The following is an 8,924-nucleotide window of genomic DNA, read 5'->3' on the forward strand; positions in this document are numbered from 1 at the left end:
TTATAACACATTTAATAAGTAGGCTAAATGTTGTGTTCGCTGTTACTGCACTGTGCCTTTCCTATCCACGGCTTTCCAACGCCCCATATTTGCGCAGACGCTGTACCGAGCTTCTGGTGCCGCAGCCGAGTGTGAACAAGCTCACAACGGGTTGCATCTGCGACGCGACGTGAGCTTGTATGCCTGCTGTTAAACCGGAAGTGTGGTCCAAACAGGTCCAAATAATCTCCAGTAAACTCCCGCGGAAACAGGTGGATAGAGGGTATTCTCCTTTTAAGTCTGACGTAAATTTGTAGGCGGAGAAAGTTGGGGGCTAGGCGTCTCCAGTCCCTATCTTTCACCATTCAAAACAACAAACTTGGAACCCGTGAATCTTTTTTACTATATGCTTATTTTTCAGAAAGGAACCATTGGGAGTTAAAAGGAGTCATAATGCTTCAAACTAGAATATTTTATTCATGTAATTGTTCTCCCAAGGGGCATAATAAAGGATAGTTCTAGTCTATAGCGTCAAGGGTTCGCCCTAACACTATGTCACTAATGACTGTAATGAGCCCTTGTGCTCGCATTAGCGGCGGTGCGCCCACTCGTCTGTGGTTAAAATAAAAGATACAGTTTCAGAAAAACTGTGGTGGTGGTGGGCACTGGGAGGTGACTTTAACACTGTGCCACCTAGTAGTGGTGGGCACTGGGAGGGGACTTTAGCACTGTGCCACCTAGTAGTGGTGGGCACTGGGAGGAGACTTTAGCACTGTGCCACCTAGTAGTGGTGGCACAGTGTTGCATCTGCGACGCGACGTGAGCTTGTATGCCTGCTGTTAAACCGGAAGTGTGGTCCAAACAGGTCCAAATAATCTCCAGTAAACTCCCGGGGAAACAGGTGGATAGAGGGTATTCTCCTTTTAAGTCTGACGTAAATTTGTAGGCGGAGAAAGTTGGGGGCTAGGCGTCTCCAGTCCCTATCTTTCACCATTCAAAACAACAAACTTGGAACCCGTGAATCTTTTTTACTATACGCTTATTTTTCAGAAAGGAACCATTGGGAGTTAAAAGGAGTCATAATGCTTCAAACTAGAATATTTTATTCATGTAATTGTTCTCCCAAGGGGCATAATAAAGGATAGTTCTAGTCTATAGCGTCAAGGGTTCGCCCTAACACTATGTCACTAATGACTGTAATGAGCCCTTGTGCTCGCATTAGCGGCGGTGCGCCCACTCGTCTGTGGTTAAAATAAAAGATACAGTTTCAGAAAAACTGTGGTGGTGGTGGGCACTGGGAGGTGACTTTAACACTGTGCCACCTAGTAGTGGTGGGCACTGGGAGGGGACTTTAGCACTGTGCCACCTAGTAGTGGTGGGCACTGGGAGGAGACTTTAGCACTGTGCCACCTAGTAGTGGTGGGCACTGGGAGGAGACTTTAGCACTGTGCCACACCTAGTAGTGGTGGGCACTGGGAGGAGACTTTAACACTGTGCCACCTAGTAGTGGTGGGCACTGGGAGGAGACTTTAGCACTGTGCCACCTAGTAGTGGTGGGCACTGGGAGGAGACTTTAGCACTGTGCCACCTAGTAGTGGTAGTGGGCACTGGGAGGAGACTTTAGCACTGTGCCACCTAGTAGTGGTGGGCACTGGGAGGAGACTTTAGCACTGTGCCACCTAGTAGTAGTGGGCACTGGGAGGAGACTTTAGCACTGTGCCACCTAGTAGTGGTGGGCACTGGGAGGAGACTTTAGCACTGTGCCACCTAGTAGTGGTGGGCACTGGGAGGAGACTTTAGCACTGTGCCACCTAGTGGTGGTGGGCACTGGGAGGAGACTTTAGCACTGTGCCACCTAGTAGTGGTAGTGGGCACTGGGAGGAGACTTTAGCACTGTGCCACCTAGTAGTGGTGGGCACTGGGAGGAGACTTTAGCACTGTGCCACCTAGTAGTGGTGGTGGGCACTGGGAGGAGACTTTAGCACTGTGCCACCTAGTAGTGGTGGTGGGCACTGGGAGGAGACTTTAGCACTGTGCCACCTAGTAGTGGTGGGCACTGGGAGGAGACTTTAGCACTGTGCCACCTAGTAGTAGTGGGCACTGGGAGGAGACTTTAGCACTGTGCCACCTAGTAGTAGTGGGCACTGGGAGGAGACTTTAGCACTGTGCCACCTAGTAGTAGTGGGCACTGGGAGGAGACTTTAGCACTGTGCCACCTAGTGGTAGTGGGCACTGGGAGGAGACTTTAGCACTGTGCCACCTAGTAGTAGTGGGCACTGGGAGGAGACTTTAGCACTGTGCCACCTAGTAGTGGTGGGCACTGGGAGGAGACTTTAGCACTGTGCCACCTAGTAGTGGTGGTGGGCACTGGGAGGAGACTTTAGCACTGTGCCACCTAGTAGTGGTGGGCACTGGGAGGAGACTTTAGCACTGTGCCACCTAGTGGTGGTGGTGGGCACTGGGAGGAGACTTTAGCACTGTGCCACCTAGTAGTAGTGGGCACTGGGAGGAGACTTTAGCACTGTGCCACCTAGTAGTGGTGGTGGGCACTGGGAGGAGACTTTAGCACTGTGCCACCTAGTGGTGGTGGGCACTGGGAGGAGACTTTAGCACTGTGCCACCTAGTGGTGGTGGGCACTGGGAGGAGACTTTAGCACTGTGCCACCTAGTGGTGGTGGGCACTGGGAGGAGACTTTAGCACTGTGCCACCTAGTAGTGGTGGGCACTGGGAGGAGACTTTAGCACTGTGCCACCTAGTAGTAGTGGGCACTGGGAGGAGACTTTAGCACTGTGCCACCTAGTAGTAGTGGGCACTGGGAGGAGACTTTAGCACTGTGCCACCTAGTAGTAGTGGGCACTGGGAGGAGACTTTAGCACTGTGCCACCTAGTAGTGGTGGGCACTGGGAGGAGACTTTAGCACTGTGCCACCTAGTGGTGGGCACTGGGAGGAGACTTTAGCACTGTGCCACCTAGTGGTGGTGGTGGGCACTGGGAGGAGACTTTAGCACTGTGCCACCTAGTAGTGGTGGGCACTGGGAGGAGACTTTAGCACTGTGCCACCTAGTGGTGGGCACTGGGAGGAGACTTTAGCACTGTGCCACCTAGTAGTGGTGGTGGGCACTGGGAGGAGACTTTAGCACTGTGCCACCTAGTAGTGGTGGGCACTGGGAGGAGACTTTAGCACTGTGCCACCTAGTAGTAGTGGGCACTGGGAGGAGACTTTAGCACTGTGCCACCTAGTAGTAGTGGGCACTGGGAGGAGACTTTAGCACTGTGCCACCTAGTAGTAGTGGGCACTGGGAGGAGACTTTAGCACTGTGCCACCTAGTAGTGGTGGGCACTGGGAGGAGACTTTAGCACTGTGCCACCTAGTGGTGGGCACTGGGAGGAGACTTTAGCACTGTGCCACCTAGTAGTGGTGGGCACTGGGAGGAGACTTTAGCACTGTGCCACCTAGTGGTGGTGGGCACTGGGAGGATACTTTAGCACTGTGCCACCTAGTAGTGGCGGGCACTGGGAGGAGACTTTAGCACTGTGCCACCTAGTGTTGGTGGGCACTGGGAGGAGACTTTAGCACTGTGCCACCTAGTGGTGGGCACTGGGAGGAGACTTTAGCACTGTGCCACCTAGTGGTGGGCACTGGGAGCAGACTTTAGCACTGTGCCACCTAGTAGTGGGCACTGGGAGCAGACTTTAGCACTGTGCCACCTAGTAGTGGGCACTGGGAGCAGACTTTAGCACTGTGCCACCTAGTAGTGGGCACTGGGAGCAGACTTTAGCACTGTGCCACCTAGTAGTGGGCACTGGGAGGAGACTTTAGCACTGTGCCACCTAGTAGTGGGCACTGGGAGCAGACTTTAGCACTGTGCCACCTAGTAGTGGGCACTGGGAGCAGACTTTAGCACTGTGCCACCTAGTAGTGGGCACTGGGAGCAGACTTTAGCACTGTGCCACCTAGTAGTGGGCACTCGGAGCAGACTTTAGCACTGTGCCACCTAGTAGTGGGCACTGGGAGGAGACTTTAGCACTGTGCCACCTAGTGGTGGTGGGCACTGGGAGGAGACTTTAGCACTGCGCCCCCTAGTGGTGGACACTGGGAGGAGACTTTAGCACTGTGCCACCTAGTGGTGGGCACTGGGAGGAGACTTTAGCACTGTGCCACCTAGTAGTGGGCACTGGGAGGAGACTTTAGCACTGTGCCACCTAGTGGTGGTGGGCACTGGGAGGAGACTTTAGCACTGTGCCACCTAGTAGTGGTGGGCACTGGGAGGAGACTTTAGCACTGTGCCACCTAGTAGTGGTGGGCACTGGGAGGAGACTTTAGCACTGTGCCACCTAGTGGTGGTGGGCACTGGGAGGAGACTTTAGCACTGTGCCACCTAGTAGTGGTGGGCACTGGGAGGAGACTTTAGCACTGTGCCACCTAGTGGTGGTGGGCACTGGGAGGACTTTAGCACTGTGCCACCTAGTAGTGGTGGGCACTGGGAGAGGACTTTAGCACTGTGCCACCTAGTAGTGGGCACTGGGAGGAGACTTTAGCACTGTGCCACCTAGTAGTGGGCACTGGGAGGAGACTTTAGCACTGTGCCACCTAGTAGTGGGCACTGGGAGGAGACTTTAGCACTGTGCCACCTAGTAGTGGGCACTGGGAGGACTTTAGCACTGTGCCACCTAGTGGTAGTGGGCACTGGGAGAGGACTTTAGCACTGTGCCACCTAGTAGTGGTGGGCACTGGGAGAGGACTTTAGCACTGTGCCACCTAGTAGTGGGCACTGGGAGGAGACTTTAGCACTGTGCCACCTAGTGGTGGTGGGCACTGGGAGAGGACTTTAGCACTGTGCCACCTAGTAGTGGTGGGCACTGGGAGAGGACTTTAGCACTGTGCCACCTAGTAGTGGGCACTGGGAGGAGACTTTAGCACTGTGCCACCTAGTGGTGGGCACTGGGAGGAGACTTTAGCACTGTGCCACCTAGTAGTGGTGGGCACTGGGAGGAGACTTTAGCACTGTGCCACCTAGTGGTGGGCACTGGGAGGAGACTTTAGCACTGTGCCACCTAGTAGTGGGCACTGGGAGGAGACTTTAGCACTGTGCCACCTAGTAGTGGGCACTGGGAGGACTTTAGCACTGTGCCACCTAGTGGTGGGCACTGGGAGGAGACTTTAGCACTGTGCCACCTAGTAGTGGGCACTGGGAGGAGACTTTAGCACTGTGCCACCTAGTAGTGGGCACTGGGAGAGGACTTTAGCACTGTGCCACCTAGTGGTGGTGGGCACTGGGAGGAGACTTTAGCACTGTGCCACCTAGTAGTGGGCACTGGGAGGAGACTTTAGCACTGTGCCACCTAGTAGTGGGCACTGGGAGGACTTTAGCACTGTGCCACCTAGTGGTGGTGGGCACTGGGAGAGGACTTTAGCACTGTGCCACCTAGTGGTGGTGGGCACTGGGAGAGGACTTTAGCACTGTGCCACCTAGTAGTGGTGGGCACTGGGAGAGGACTTTAGCACTGTGCCACCTAGTAGTGGGCACTGGGAGGAGACTTTAGCACTGTGCCACCTAGTGGTGGGCACTGGGAGGAGACTTTAGCACTGTGCCACCTAGTAGTGGTGGGCACTTGGAGGAGACTTTAGCACTGCCACCTAACTAGCAAACCCATAAGTTAAAACAAAATAAAAAATGTAACCTGAAAATGTCACCTGATTCGAATGCTATCGTCAGATACCATCAGAGATTATCATGTCTTTGAGCCGATATTATCCAGCTAGTAGGGCCTTGCTCTGCCAACTGAAACTTGTTTTGACATGCTCTACAGATTGAAAAAAAAGAAAGAAAAAAAAATGGGAATCCCCTAGTGGGATTTGAAACGACTAGCATGGGTTACCTGCAGCCACCGGGCGTAACATTTAGGTAAAAAAAATGGTAAATTAACCATAGAAACCCGAAACAAAACCGGATTGTTTCTCTCTCTCTCTCTCTCATGAATCATGTACACACTTGCAGCGGAGCGCCACAGTTACAACTGTCATGTCTGTCTGTCTGTCTGTCTGTCTGTCTGTCTGTCTGTCTGTCTGTCTGTCTGTCTGTCTGTCTGTCTGTCTGCCTGCATGTCTCTGCCTAGCGTAAAGAGTAGAAAACGAAAAAAGTGCTCCATTGTTTGGGAGGAGACTTTAGCACTGTGCCACCTAGTAGTGGGCACTGGGAGGAGACTTTAGCACTGTGCCACCTAGTAGTGGGCACTGGGAGCAGACTTTAGCACTGTGCCACCTAGTGGTGGTGGGCACTGAGAGGAGACTTTAGCACTGTGCCACCTAGTAGTGGTGGGCACTGGGAGGAGACTTTAGCACTGAGCCACCTAGTAGTGGTGGGCACTGAGAGGAGACTTTAGCACTGCGCCACCTAGTGGTGGTGGGCACTGGGAGGAGACTTTAGCACTGTGCCACCTAGTAGTGGGCACTGGGAGCACACTTTAGCACTGTGCCACCTAGTAGTGGGCACTGGGAGCAGACTTTAGCACTGTGCCACCTAGTGGTGGTGGGCACTGGGAGGAGACTTTAGCACTGTGCCACCTAGTAGTGGGCACTGGGAGGAGACTTTAGCACTGTGCCACCTAGTGGTGGTGGGCACTGGGAGGAGACTTTAGCACTGTGCCACCTAGTAGTGGGCACTGGGAGGAGACTTTAGCACTGTGCCACCTAGTAGTGGGCACTGGGAGGAGACTTTAGCACTGTGCCACCTAGTGGTGGTGGGCACTGGGAGGAGACTTTAGCACTGTGCCACCTAGTAGTGGGCACTGGGAGGAGACTTTAGCACTGTGCCACCTAGTGGTGGTGGGCACTGGGAGGAGACTTTAGCACTGCGCCCCCTAGTGGTGGACACTGGGAGGAGACTTTAGCACTGTGCCACCTAGTGGTGGTGGGCACTGGGAGGAGACTTTAGCACTGTGCCACCTAGTAGTGGTGGGCACTGGGAGGAGACTTTAGCACTGTGCCACCTAGTAGTGGTGGGCACTGGGAGGAGACTTTAGCACTGTGCCACCTAGTGGTGGTGGGCACTGGGAGGACTTTAGCACTGTGCCACCTAGTAGTGGTGGGCACTGGGAGAGGACTTTAGCACTGTGCCACCTAGTAGTGGGCACTGGGAGGAGACTTTAGCACTGTGCCACCTAGTAGTGGGCACTGGGAGGACTTTAGCACTGTGCCACCTAGTGGTAGTGGGCACTGGGAGAGGACTTTAGCACTGTGCCACCTAGTGGTGGTGGGCACTGGGAGGAGACTTTAGCACTGTGCCACCTAGTAGTGGGCACTGGGAGGAGACTTTAGCACTGTGCCACCTAGTGGTAGTGGGCACTGGGAGGAGACTTTAGCACTGTGCCACCTAGTAGTGGGCACTGGGAGGACTTTAGCACTGTGCCACCTAGTAGTGGTGGGCACTGGGAGAGGACTTTAGCACTGTGCCACCTAGTAGTGGGCACTGGGAGAGGACTTTAGCACTGTGCCACCTAGTGGTGGTGGGCACTGGGAGAGGACTTTAGCACTGTGCCACCTAGTGGTGGTGGGCACTGGGAGAGGACTTTAGCACTGTGCCACCTAGTAGTGGTGGGCACTGGGAGCAGACTTTAGCACTGTGCCACCTAGTAGTGGGCACTGGGAGGAGACTTTAGCACTGTGCCACCTAGTGGTGGGCACTGGGAGGAGACTTTAGCACTGTGCCACCTAGTAGTGGTGGGCACTTGGAGGAGACTTTAGCACTGCCACCTAACTAGCAAACCCATAAGTTAAAACAAAATAAAAAATGTAACCTGAAAATGTCACCTGATTCGAATGCTATCGTCAGATACCATCAGAGATTATCATGTCTTATGAGCCGATATTATCCAGCTAGTAGGGCCTTGCTCTGCCAACTGAAACTTGTTTTGACATGCTCTACAGATTGAAAAAAAAGAAAGAAAAAAAAATGGGAATCCCCTAGTGGGATTTGAAACGACTAGCATGGGTTACCTGCAGCCACCGGGCGTAACATTTAGGTAAAAAAAATGGTAAATTAACCATAGAAACCCGAAACAAAACCGGATTGTTTCTCTATCTCTCTCTCATGAATCATGTACACACTTGCAGCGGAGCGCCACAGTTACAACTGTCATGTCTGTCTGTCTGTCTGTCTGTCTGTCTGTCTGTCTGTCTGTCTGTCTGTCTGCCTGCATGTCTCTGCCTAGCGTAAAGAGTAGAAAACGAAAAAAGTGCTCCATTGTTTGGTAAGTTCAGACAAACTGTTGTAAACGATACAGAAGGTTTCTAGTTTTGATATAAACACTTAAACAACATTAACTGTAACAACATGAACAGAATGAGTCATAAAACACTTTAAATGAACTTGTAGAAACATAAACCTCTCACCCTGAAGGAACGCAGTGGACGACTGTGTTTGTTCCTTCCTGCTTCTCTCCAGCGTTGCTTCACTGTCTGTTGCCAGATTGTGACAGAAACAAGCAGCCAGGTCTCTGAAAACAAGCCCTAAAGAATAGACCCTGGTTACATGACATTGATAGATTGAAGTAGGCTATTTATTAGTAGTTTGCATAGGAAAAAGTACAGTTCACTGGTAGGCCTACAAGCTCAACTAAAAGGAAACTCAGGTAAGTATTGCAGCTTGTTTACCTTGAAAATGAATGACAGACAGATAGAAAACAGTTGCCTATATGTAGCCTAGTAGATATCATCAGAAAAACACACACACGCACGCACCATGACGCACGCATACGCGCGCACACACACACACACACACACACACACACACACACACACACACACACACACACACACACACACACACACACACACACACACACACACACACACACACACACACACACACTATTTGAAAATAGCCAATCTACACGAACACACTCTCTCTCTACTATCCAGTGGTGGAAAAAAGTACTCAAATCT

Source organism: Nannobrachium achirus (assembly GCF_963921795.1).
Source record: "Nannobrachium achirus genome assembly, chromosome: 21".
Lineage (NCBI taxonomy): Eukaryota > Metazoa > Chordata > Actinopteri > Myctophiformes > Myctophidae > Nannobrachium > Nannobrachium achirus.